The following is a 13,945-nucleotide window of genomic DNA, read 5'->3' as shown; positions in this document are numbered from 1 at the left end:
ACCACTCTCTCCCCCTCTGGCCCCACCTGGGCCAGCACCCCACCCATGCCCACATTGCTCGCGTCTGTGTCCAGGATAAAGGGCAAGGTGAGGTCAGGGGGCGAGCACGGGGCCTCGATCAGTGCACGTTTGAGGGTGTTGAACGCCTCCTCACACTCCACTGTCCAAGTGAAAGCCTTGTCCTTCGGCAGCAGGCGGTTCAGTGGAGCAGCAATGCTTGAGAAGCCCCGTACAAACCTCCTGTAGTACGAGGCCAGGCCCAGGAAGCTCTTCAGCTGACGCTGGTCGGTGGGGGTGGGCCAGTCTCTGACAGCCCCTACCTTGTCCTCCATGGTGCTGATCCCCTCATTGGGACTGGCAGGTGCCCCTCCTCTCCTAGTGGAGAACGCAGTTTTGGCTCTGGCCTCTGGGGAGAGGGGCACCTGCCAGTAGCCACTGCGGAGGTCTAGTGAGGAGAACCAGGAGGACCCCCTAACCAGGTCCAGCGACTCATCGATACGTGGTATGGGGTATGAGTCCTTCCTGGTTACCTCATTCAGCCGCCTGTAGTCCGCACAGAACCTCAGCTTGCCCCCCTTCTTCGGAACCATAACGACTGGCGCTGCCCAGGGGCTGTCTGAGGGCTCAATGAAGTCTGCCCGCTGCATCTCCAACACAGCCTTGTCTGCCGCCTCCTGGCGTGCCAGCGGGATACGGCGGGGACGCATCTTGATGGGTCGAGCATCACCTGTGTCGATTTCATGCTGCACCAGATGAGTCTGACCCACCTCTTCCTCACTCAACGCAAAGCTGTCTCTGAATTCAAACAGCAACTGCCACAACCGTTCCTGCTGCTCGGGGTCAAGACCAACACAGTTCCTCCCCCATATCTCCCTCACTGCAGACAGTGTCCTCTCCTCTCCCATCTGGGGTAGCTGGGCTGGGGGTGCGGCCCGGGCTCACAGAGGGCTGTGTCATGGAGGTAGCTGGGGAATGTAACACACCGCCGTAGGTGACAGGGGGACTGGGGAAAAGTCACACACAGCTGTGGGGGAGGGGCGCAGCCATGAGTCTCTGCTGCTTTAACTGTTGGAGTAAAGGGTTTGTTGGGTTGAGTGAATGTGACATTAGGGGGGGCCATGGTGACTTCCGTCCCTCCCTGGAAGCTCAGTGTGCCCCTATTTAGGTCTAACTGGCAGCCTGTGCTCCTAAGAAAGTCCAACCCCAGGATACAAGGGTCCTGCACAGCCGCCACCCACACAGGATGACGCACAGTCCTGCCCCCTACTGTCAGAGTCATTATTCCCTTCCCTTTCATGGGTGCCAGCTCACCTGTGACTGTGCGGAGCTGCACAGTTGTAGGCTCACACTGAGTCCAACCTGGCACAATATCTGGCCTCACCAGGGTTACTGTGGACCCAGTGTCCACCAGGGCGGAGCAGGGCACCCCCTCCACAGTGACAGGGACATGACAAAAGTCCCCAACACAGGTCCGGCCCACCACAACAACAGGCTCCATCCGCTTGCCCTCGTCTGCTTCTGGGGGAAGTGGAGCCTTGCTTCCCCATCTGTGCCGGTGGGCTACTCCTGAAGATGATGGTGGTTGGGATAGAAAGCCAGGGGTCCGCACTACCCGGTCTATGCGGATCCCGAGCCGTTTCCCTGAGCTCTGGGGGACATGGGGCAATCTCGGCGCAGATGGCCTGGCTGGCCACAACCCCAGCAGACCCTGGGACCAGGGCGTGTGTTTCGTTCCGCCTGTAGCGACACAGCACGAATGAGTTTTGTCATTTCGGCCACCCAAGCAGGCTTTTCCGGCTGCGGGCTGCTCTGCCCCCCAGCTCGCACAGAGGGTGTGTCTCCCTGCACCCCCACCAAAGCCCCAGCTGAAGCCCCAGCCCACACCAGCTCCCTCTCCAAAGCCATCTCCAAGGCTGTCTGCAATGACTCAGGATGAGCCAGCTGGGTCTATATGCGCAGCTCCGTAGGAGAGAGCGCCTGTATGAACTGGTCCCGTGCTAGCTCGCTCTGCACGGAGGGGGGCATGTGAGCATATGCCCGCCGAGAGAGGCTCTCAATGTCATTAGCTAGCACCCGTAGAGGCTCTCCAGGCCGCCTGCGTCTATTACTCAGTTCGGAGCGCAGTAGCCCGGGCTGTACACACTGTCCATAGCGCCTCCTCAGTGCTCCCACTAAAGCACCATAATCATGCCTGTCCTCGGGCTAATCAATATCAAACAGGCCAGAGCTTCATCCGTGAGGCATAAAGCCAACTGCAGTGCCCTTTCTTCATCCGACCACCCCTAAAATGAGCTAACAGTTCAAACTGAGCATGAAAAGCTTCCCAATCCGCCTTACCGGAATACTTCGGGTCAGATACGGACGCAGCCGGGAACTGGCGCCGCCATGTTTGTTTACATCCTGGGCCCCAGATTCCTCGTCACGCCGCGTCGACGTCACCACTTCGGTCCGCCCACCAGAATCCGCGCGAAATACAGTCGACGAAGCACTCATGCCCGCTTCATCCGCCATCGCTCTAACGTCCTCCCTCAAGCGGCCTCTGCGCTCCGACGCCCTGGCGATCTCCTCAGACAGAACCCCGACGTCCATTCACGCACCTCCTTGGCCATAATCGTCCCCTACCTCCACCTTCACTTTCGGATTCCTCGAAGCATTTTCAATCCCCGTTCTCACCTACGGTAGCTAGCCACATAAGTCAGCTAGCTAGCTGGCTAACTTGTATCAACGTTTTTACTTCTGACACCAATGTAATGACCTGACTAGATCATAAATGAACAATTGTCCAGACAGAGGCTTGAGTTTGCGAATTGACGGTTTATTAAACCAACTTTACACAGGCTACTGTTTGGGCCGTAGCACACGCCAAAAAGATGACAGATAACCCACAAGCCAATCGTGACCTTCTCTTGTGAAGCCCAGACGTAAGAGAGAGAACAAAAGCTGAACCTGGTCTTAACTTCCAATGCTCCACCCCCCTGCCCAACCCCCCTCCACGCCACTCCGCCAACCACCAGGATGCCCGGCATCAGAACATTCCAGGCATTCCCGTGATTGGCAGATAGCAGGTTGATTGACATGTCGGACCCCGCGAACACCGGGTACTGGTCAGTACAACACAACCACCTCCTAGCCTAACACATAACACACAGCTGTCTGTGCGGGTCGCTACAGTATATTGTGATTCTCACAATTCTATATGTATGGCGATTCAATAGTGCTATTTTATTGCGATTTGATGTTCCAAACATATTGCTCACTGTATGTCTGCTCCAGAGAGACAAGAGAAAGCATGAGTAAATTAGTTTAGATTAGCTATGGAAATAAGTGCTGAAAACATGTTGGCCCACTATTTAAAAAGAAGATGGAAAACAAGCGATGGGATGAAAACTAGTTTTGACACCGTTACAGCTGACTAGCGCTAGCTAATGCTAAATAATACAAATCAATATAATATCTTTCAAAATAATATTGCGATATGTAGCTGTATCGATTTTTTCCCCCTATCACTAATAGCAATATCATATAATATGAGCAATTCTTCAATGCTAGGTAAAGTCCCCCCTTATCTCAGCTCGCTGGTCACCATAGCATCTCCCACCTGTAGCACACGCTCCAGCAGGTATATCTCTCTAGTCACCCCCAAAACCAATTCTTTCTTTGGCCGCCTCTCCTTCCAGTTCTCTGCTGCCAATGACTGGAACGAACTACAAAAATCTCTTAAATTGGAAACACTTATCTCCCTCACTAGCTTTAAACACCAACTGTCAGAGCATCTTACAGATTACTGCACCTGTACATAGCCCACCTATAATTTAGCCCAAACAACTACCTCTTTCCTAACTGTATTTAATTTATTTATTTATTTTGCTCCTTTGCACCCCATTATTTTTATTTCTACTTTGCACATTCTTCCATTGCAATACTACCATTCCAGTGTTTTACTTGCTATATTGTATTTACTTTGCCACCATGGCCTTTTTTGCCTTTACCTCCCTTCTCACCTAATTTGCTCACATTGTATATAGACTTGTTTTTTTTACTGTATTATTGACTGTATGTTTGTTTTACTCCATGTGTAACTCTGTGTCGTTGTATGTGTCGAACTGCTTTGCTTTATCTTGGCCAGGTCGCAATTGTAAATGAGAACTTGTTCTCAACTTGCTTACCTGGTTAAATAAAGGTGAAATAAATAAATAAAAAAAATGCGCTAATATTACCAATACATTCTCAAAGGATGGAATTTGGGGAAATAGAAACCTAAATAGCAGCCACCAGCACATTCTGGTCCTACTTGATGTTATCCTACACGGATCTACCCCCAACAAATCCTGGCTTCACTCTCACTGTGCCTGAGGACAGGGCTGTTCACTTACAGACGGTCACTTCATACACAGCCTCTGATGTGGCCCAAAAGGTCCTCATGTCCCCAGGCCTAACAACGGGAACAGTTATCAGACATGCAGGGTGTCCTTTGTTTTGCCTGTCTTAAAGTAGGGTAGGATTGAAGAGTGTCATCTTTCTACACCCTGAAGGGTCATTGGTTAATGATCCATCAATCAGGTTGACATGTTAGCAGTTACCATTGTACAGTACAGTTAACACCCTAAAATATTTGATCAAACTTTTAGATTATAATTTTTTTACATCAATTGTTTTACTTCATAGTTCATTTATGGGTTTGGCATCTGTTGGCTCGACAAAATGTGTCAGTTGGTTAATGTACATATATTTTCATGAAATGCAACCGTGTATCTGTATCCATATGTGCGTGTGTGTGTGTGGTTGTGCGTGCGTGTGCGTGCGTGCATGTGTGTGTGGGCGTGGGCGTGTGCATTTGTCAAATCAAATCAAAGTATATTGGTCACATAGATTTGAAGATGTTATACCAAGTGCAGCAAAATGTTTGTGTTTCTAGCTCCAACAGTGCAGTAATACCTAGCAAAAAAATAAATAGATAAGAAATATCATAACAAGCAATGTCAGTCTGGAATACAGTGTCAGTCAAAAGTTTGGACACATCTACTCATTCAAGGGTTTTTCTTTATTTTTACTATTTTCTACGTTACAGAATAGTAGTGAAGACCTCAAAACTATGAAGTAACACATATGAAATCATATAGTAACCAAAAAAGTGTAAAACAAATGAAAATATATTTTAGATTTTAGATTCTTTAAAGTAGCCACCCTTTGCTTTAATGACAGCTTTGCACACTCTTGGCTTTCTCTCAACCAGCTTCATGAGGAATGCTTTTCCAACAGTATTGAAGGAGTTCCCACATATGCTGAGCACTTGTTGGCTGTATTTCCTTCACTCTGCGGTCCAACTCATCCAAACCATCTCAATTGGTTTGAGGTTTGGTGATTGTGGAGGCCAGTTCATCTGATGCAGCACTCCATCGCTCTCATTCCTGGTCAAATAGCCCTTACACATTCTGGAGGTGTGTTGGTGTCAAGGGATGACGCTGGAGAGGAGAAGCAAGTACGGGGAGTCAAACATTTAACAGGGAACGGACATAGAATGAGACAGGAACAGCGTCAGCACACAGGTAACACAGACAAATAACAATCAATGCAGCAGCGGGCAAATTACAAATATAGAGGAGGTAATAAACAGGTGATTGGGTGAGTCCAGGTGAGTCCAATATTGCTGATGCGCATGACGAGGTAAGGCAGGTGTGCGTAAATGATGGGAGCAGGAGTGCGTAATGCAGGGCAGCCTGGCACCCTCGAGCGCCAGGGGGGGAAGAGCGTGAGCAGGTGTGACAGTTGGGTCATTGTCCTGTTGAAAAACAAATGACAGTCCCACTAAGTGCAAACCAGATGGGATGGCGTATCGCTGCAGAATGCTGTGGTAGCCATGCTGGTTGAGTGCCTTGAATTCTAAATAAATTACTGACAGTGTCACCAGAAAAGCACCCCCACACCATCACACCTCCTCCTCCATGCTTCACGGTGGGAACCACACATGCAGAGATCATCCATTCACCTACTCTGCATCTCACAAAGACATCTCAATCTCAAATGTGGAATCATCAGACCAAAAGGACAGATTTCCACCGGCCTGGTGTCAATTGCTCTTGTTTCTTGGCCCAAGCAAGTCTCTTCTTCTTTTTGGTGTCCATTAGTAGTGGTTTCTTTGCAGCAACTCGACCATGGCCTGATTCACGCAGTCTCCTCTGAAAAGCCTTTATTTGGGCTGAAATCTGAGGGGCAGTTAACTCCAATGAACTTATCCTCTCAATCAATCAATCAAATGTATTTATAAAGCCCTTCTTACATCAGCCGATGCCACAAAGTGTTTTACAGAAACCCAGTCTAACACCCCAAACAGCAAGCAATGCAGATGTAGAAGCACATGGTAGGAAAAACTCCCTAGAAAGGCAGGAACCTAGTAAGAAACCTAGAGAGGAACCAGGCTCTGAGGGGTGGTCAGTCCTCTTCTGGCTGTGCTGGGTGGAGATTATAACAGTACATGGCCAAGAGGTTCAAACGTTCATAGATGACCAGCAGGGTCAAATAACAATAATCACAGTGGTTGTAGAGGGTGCAACAGGTCAGCACCTCAGGAGTAAATGTCAGCTGGCTTTTCATAGCTGATCATTCAGAGTTCGAGACAGCAGGTGCGGTGGAGAGAGAGCAGGTCAGAGATAAGGTAGTATGTCCGGTGATCAGGTCAGGGTTCCATAGCCGCAGGCAGAACAGTTGAAACTGGAGCAGCACGGCCAGGTGGGCTGGGGACAGCAAGGAGTCATCAGGCCAGATAGTCCTGGGGCATGGTCCTAGGGTTCAGTTTCGCCAAGAGAAAGAGAAAGAGAAAGAGAGAGAAAAAGAGGGAGAGAGTGAAAGAGAGAAAGAGGGAAAGAGAAAGAGAGAGAGAGAATTAGAGGGAGCATACTTAAAACCTGTTTGGGCGCATGTCCTGCTAGCAGGACACCTACGACAACATGCAGTGAAATTGCAGAGCGCGAAGTTCAAAATACAAAATCGTAATATTAAACATTCATGAAAATACGTGTCATACATAATTTAAAAGCTAAACTTCACTAGGGTAGGGGGCACTATTTTCACTTCCGGATGGAAAGTGTTCCCAAAGTAAACTGTCTGCTACTCAGGCCCAGAAGCTAGGATATGCATATAATTGGTAGATTTGGATAGAAGAACACTCTAAAGTTTCCGAAACTGTTTGAATAATGTGGGTGAGTATAACAGAACTGATTTGGCAGGTGAAAACCTGAGAAAATTCCAACCAGGAAGTGGGATTTTTTTATGTTTGTAGTTTTCTATTGAATGCCATTACAGTATCTATTGACTTAGGACTCAAATTGCACTTCCCACGGCTTCCACTAGATGTCAACAGTCTTTAGAAATGGTTTCAGGCTTGTATTCTGAAAAATAAGGGAGTAAGACCACTCTGAATGAGTGGACCATTCAGTGTCCCAGAGCTTTTTCATACGCACGACCGAGAGCGGCCCTTCATTGTTTACCTTTTATATTGAAGACGTTATTGTCCGGTTGAAATATTATTGATTATTATGACTAAAAACAACCTGAGGATTGATTATAAACATTGTTTGACATGTTTCTACAAACTTTACGGATACTCTTTGGATTTATCGTCTGCCTGTTGTGACTGCGTTTGAGCCTGTGGATTACTGAACAAAACGTGCAAATAAAACTGAGGTTTTTGGATATAAACATGGACTTTATCGAACAAAACAAACATTTATTGAGTAAATGGGAGTCTTGTGAGTGCAACCATATGAAGATCATCAAAGGTAAGTGATTCATTTTATCACTATTTCTGACTTGTGTAACTCCTCTACTTGGCTGGTTACTGTTTGTAATGATTTGTCTGCTGGGCGCTGTTCTCAGATAATCGCATGGTATGCTTTCGCCGTGAAGCCTTTTTGAAATCTGACACCGTGGTTGGATTAACAAGAAGTTCATCTTTAAATCGATGTATAACACTTGTATGTTTTATGAATTTTTATAATGAGTATTTCTGTTTTTGAATTTGGCACTCTGCAATTTCACTGGATGTTGGCCAGGAGGTACGCTACCGTCCCACACCCCCTAGAGAGGTTAACAAGAAGTTAACCTCACTAGGGTACGTGGGACGCTAGTGGAAGCCATAGGAACTGCAATCCGGGTCCTATCTATGTGTATATCATATAGGCAACCATTGAAATAAGCTGTGACCTCAACAGCAAAAAAAAGTCCAGATGGATTTTCCTCGGGTTTTCACCTGCCATATCACTTCTGTTATAGTCACAGTCATTACATGAACAGTTTTATGCATATCCTTCTGGGCCTGAGTAACAGGCAGTTTACTTTGGGCACGTCAGTCATCCGAAATTCCAGACAATAACCAGTATGCTAATGAAGTTAAATTCACACAGGACACTGGATAAGGCAGGAGAAATACTCCAGATATAACAGACTGACCCTAGCCCCCCGACACATAAACTATTGCAGCATAAATACTGGAGGCTATACCCCCGGAAAGGGCCAACCAGGCAGGATATAAACCCACCCCCTTTGCCAAAGCACAGCCCCCAAACCACTAGAGGGATATCTTGAAACCACCAACTTACTACCCTGAGACAAGGCCGAGTATAGCCCACGAAGATTTCACCTACGGCACGAACCCGAGGGGGGCGCCAACCCAGACAGGAAGATCACGTCAAAGACTCAACCCACTCAAGTGACGCACTCCTCCTAGGGACGGCATGGAAGATCACCAGTAAGCCAGTGACTCAGCCCCCGTAATAGGGTTAAATGCAGAGAATCCCATTGGAGAGAGGGCAACCGGCCAGGCAGAGACAGCAAGGGTGGTTCGTGGCTCCAGTGCCTTTCCGTTCACCTTCACACCCCTGGGCCAGACTACACTCACTCATAGGATCTACTGAAGAGATGAGTCTTCAATAAAGACTTTAAGGTCTTTATTGAAGACTTCCTTTCCTGTGGCGGTCCTTATGAGAAGCAGTTTTATCATAGCGCTTAATAGTTTTTGCGACTGCACTTGAAGAAACTTTCAAAGTTCTTGATATTTTCCATATTGACTGATCTACATGTCTTAAAGAAATGATGGACTGTCATTTCTCTTTGCTTATTTGAGCTGTTTTTGTCATAGTATGGACTTGGTCTTTTACCAAATAGGGCTATCTTTTAAAAAAAAAGAAATTGGGTTACTAGGTGATCCCATAAATGTTATTTCATAGTTTTGATGTCACTATTATTTTATTATGTAGAAAATAGTAAAAATAAAGAATATACACAAATAATGTTGTGTATCGACAGTATTTTTTTCTATATTTAACTAGGGAAGTCAGTTACAAACCAATTCTTATTTACAATGACAGCCTACTGACTTGTTCAGGGGCAGAATGACATATTTTTACCTTGTCAGCTTGGGGATTTGATCCAGCAACTCTTTACGGTTACTGGCCCAATGCTCTAACCACTAGGCTACCTGCCACACCAAGGTATGGACAGCATGTGAATAGAAAAGGTAAACAGCAGTAGTTATATAGGGTGAACCATGACTAGAATACAGTATATACATATACATTTGATAAGACAGTATGTAATCATTATTAAAGTGACCAGTGTTCAATGACTCTGTACATAGGGTATCAGGGGTATCACCTCTACCTTACCCGAAACCCTAGACCTACTACAACCTCCCCAACAGATCCATGGATAACACTGTTCATGAACTACAGCTCAGCCTTCAACACCATAGTACCCTCCAAGCTCATCACTAAATTCAGGGCACTGGATCTGAACCCTGCCCTGTGCAACTAGGTCCTAGACTTCCTGACGGGCTGACCTCAGGTGGTGAAGGTAGGCAACAACATCTCCGCCACACTGATCCTCAACACGAGGGCCCCACAAGGGTGCGTTCTCGGCCCCCTCCTGTAGTCCACCTTCACCCATTACTGCGTGGTCACGCACGTCTCCAACTCAATCATCAAGTTTGCTGACGACACAACAGTGGTAGGCCTGATTACCAACAGCAATGAGACACCCTGCAGGGAGGAGGTAATTAAGAAATTATTTGGCCACTTTAGTTGTGATACAAACCTTATAAAAACACATAAGCCTATGGGCTAGGCTGCATGAGATGTGCAACTACTATTTAAAAAATGGTTCATTTTCATGCCAGCCAGGTAGGCTATACTCCTGTTGTAAATATAAGCAATGTGCTTAATATTAGGAAAGTTGAGAAATAAATATAGTAGGCATAGCTTAGAGAAATCTGAGTACCAGGCAGTTAGCTGAGTACCAGGCAGTTAGCAAGTTTGGGAGGCTACTAATGACCAGCAGCAGCATTAGAGCTTGGAGAAGTCTAATTACAGTGACTAAATGTTCATGTGGAATTCGACTGCCTTCATGACCGCCCATTAGCGGAACACACCATTATCAAAAGTGACCACAAATGCAATTATGCATGTAATGCTTTTATTATAAAATGGAACATTTATGGTGAAAATGAACTTCCCTCAAACTTGAAACTCACATGCTGCTAATTTATGTATTTATTTATTTATATATAAACATTCCCGCTTATAGCCTACTACCATGTGCGCATAGCCCAACATTTGTAGAACAACTAAAGTTACATTAATAACTCTACATTAAGCATATAGGGAAACCTATTTCTTTGTTAACTGCTCAACACAGAAGAGTTGCATGAGCACACTTCCTCAAATCTCAAATTCCTATTTTATTCAGCTTTGTTCAATTGTATTCTCGATGAAGAAGGTGAAGAAGGCATAACTGCACCTCTTCAACATTAAGAAATTCGACCTCCACAATCACCCGACCTCAAACCAATTGAGATGGTTGGGGATGAATTGGACAGCAGAGTGAAGGAAAAGCAGCCAACAAGTGCGCAGGATATGCGGGAACTCCTTCAAAACTGTTGGAAAAGCATTCCTCATGAAGCTGGTTGAGAGAATGCCAAGAATGTGCACAGCTGTTGTCGAGGCAAAGGGTGGCTATTTGAAGAATCTCAAATATAAAATATATTTTGATTTGTTGAACACTTTTTCAGTTACTACATGATCCTGTATGTGTTATTTCATAGTTTTGATGTCTTCACAATTTTTTCACAATAGCACTTGCTATAACATCTGCAAAATATGTGCAGGTGACCAATAAAGTTTGATTTTATGTATTATTCAACCATAATTAGCGCAGCGCTGTGGGGGTGCGTCTAAGTGGATGAAGCCTCCACCAGCCAGCCAGCACCCTCCCCAGTTGTGCTCTGTTGGTTGCCCGTAGCAACACAATGTTCCTGAACATTCTAAAAGCAGTGGGATGAGAGAGAGAGAGAGAGAGAGAGAGAGAGAGAGAGAGAGAGAGAGCGAGAGAGACCACTGTCTTCTGGTTATGATGGATGGAGAGTAGTGCCATTTGCTGAAAAGATGACACCAGCATCTGTATTGTCTTGCAGAAAGAAAAGATGTGAGACTGAACAGCGATGGAAATGTATGTCCGTTATATGATATGTCTGTGTTACGTATCAATGTGTTATGTACAGTACACACTTAATGCAATAGTGTTGAAGGAGACGTTATTATGATACATTAATAGATGAAGATGTGTTTATGGTCTGGGACTCCTCTATCCATCACTCATTCTTTAACTCTCTCTCTTTCTTTCTCTCCCTTCTTTCACTCACTTCATGTTGGGTGTTTTCTCATCCCATGCTATGCGAATCAATATGGTCTGTCTTTGTTCTTTTGTGCAGCATTCATCATCTAATTCCCAGGATCTCTTTTAACCCCTTCAGATTAGTGGATTCGGCTATTTCAGCCACATCCCTTGCTGATAGGTGTATAAAATCAAGCACACAGCCATGCAATCTCCATAGACCAACATTAGCAGTAGACTGTCTTACTGAAGAGCTCAGTGACTTTCAACGTGGCACCATCATTCCAACAAGACAGTTTGTAAAATGTTTTTACATGTGCTCTTTATGAGAGAATGTTAAAATTAGGTGAAATATATACATATATTTTTTTTTTCTCTAAGGTACACTACTCAAAAGGCACTTAATCGGTGGAATGATTCACTAACTAATATCACAGATATCTGATTAGCTGGTTTTACCATGGTACTGTAAGTATGCGGACAGAAATGTTTCAGTCAATAAAGTTGAATGTCTGGAGAGTTTGACATTTTGGTTGTTTGCATCTGTCTCCCACTCCTCCGTACCAGTCAGTGACACTGTCTTTTCACTCCACTAACATTTAGCTATTAGTTATCAGGGAACTGATATTGCAAACTCTCACCAGCTAGTTCACATATGTCTATCAGCTATTGGGAATTGTTTTGGGTTGAAGCAGTGCATATACTTCACACGATTCTACAGTTATACTGGGCTATGGCATATATATCCAACTGGACTGGTCTGGTTGTGCCCTATTGAGCTCCTTGAGTTGGTGCACTGAATGGTTCAGCCTCTGTCTCTGTTGTGTGTCTGTGAGACGGTTGGGGAACGTGTCTGGCGCAGCACACTGCACTGTAGCCGGACTGGTCTCCAACACGATGTCATCAGTCCTGAGACAAAGACGAAGAGCCTGGGCAGTAACAGGACAGCACTGTTCCCACTGCCCATGACATCAGCATCAAACCTTGGACCTTCCTGGTACAGAAGCAGTGTCACTGACTGGCATGGAGGTGTGGGAGACAGATGCAGAGAATGGACGGTGTAGTTCTGTCCTTGGTAGAGGATAGGTAAAGATGATGAAAGCACAGAGGAATTAATGAGACATCATCAGTCAATCACATCACTACAGGCGTCACTACCAGGAGACTATTAGTCTGAAGCTCTGTTTAGCCTTAGCCTTCTGAACAGAACCACAGTAGCTTGTCAATGAGCAACACCAACCCCCTAAGAAGCTAATTCACACTCCTATGGAGAGAGACAGTGAAAGGCTGAGGTGAGGGACAGGTTGTTAAGGTAAGACTGCAGGAAGCCTGTTAGTCTTATTAGGGTGTAGTTTCTCAACGTCAAGACAGGACTAGATACACAGGGACCGCATTCAGCCATGATGTGCCTGGTACCTGAACCTCACTCTGTGTGGTAACTAGTACACTCTCATTTCTAAAGCTACTGTAGCCTAATGTTGTCTCTGACTACATACCATACCACACCATTCTCCAGTGGTCAGATATGGATATCATAAAAGCCAATACATGGAAAGGGGTTCTACAGCCAGCCCCATTAGGCTGCATCTCTCTCTCTCTCTCTCCATTTTTCCCTCCCCTCTCTCTGTCTCTCTCCTTCCCTCTCACTCTCTCTCTGTCTCCTTCCTTCTCTCTCTCTTTCTCCTTTTTTCTTCCTCTACACCCCCCCTTTCTTACCCCACACTCTCTCTCTACCCCCACTCTCACTCCTTCCACCATCCCCCAAACCCTCTCTTCTCCATTAGAGGGGGCCCCACGCCCCAGTAACAGGTTTGATTGGTAAGCGTCTCGGCCCCGGCAACCAATCCCCCAGCAGCGCCACACACACATCGTTTCCGTAGCAACTGGAGGGCAGGGGGTAGACAGAATGATTCGGTCTATCGCGCGAGCCAGACCGTGGTGGGGGACTAGGTGTCTATCAGAGGGGGATGGGGTGGGGAGGAGAAGGAGGAGTACTGGACCAGAGAGGAGAGAAGAAGAGTGTAGCTTCCTATTTTCTTCTCGCCACTGGTGAATCTCAGAGAGAGGGTTCATTCATTAGCTAAATATTATTCCAGAAATCATTTTGTGTTACTTATCAAAATCCAAATCTGCACTATGAATATTGACACAAATGTCTTATTTCAGGGTGGGAAGCCACATAGACAGAGCCATATATTGGTAGTACATCTGTTGTAGACTGAACTGCTCTTCACCGCTCCTCCTGTCTTTCCAAAATGGGTAATACACCATTTACTGTTTGTTT

Source organism: Oncorhynchus nerka, linkage group LG18 (genome assembly GCF_034236695.1).
Source record: "Oncorhynchus nerka isolate Pitt River linkage group LG18, Oner_Uvic_2.0, whole genome shotgun sequence".
In the NCBI taxonomy this organism is placed as follows: Eukaryota; Metazoa; Chordata; class Actinopteri; order Salmoniformes; family Salmonidae; genus Oncorhynchus; species Oncorhynchus nerka.
Note: the sequence above shows the minus strand (reverse complement) of the source record.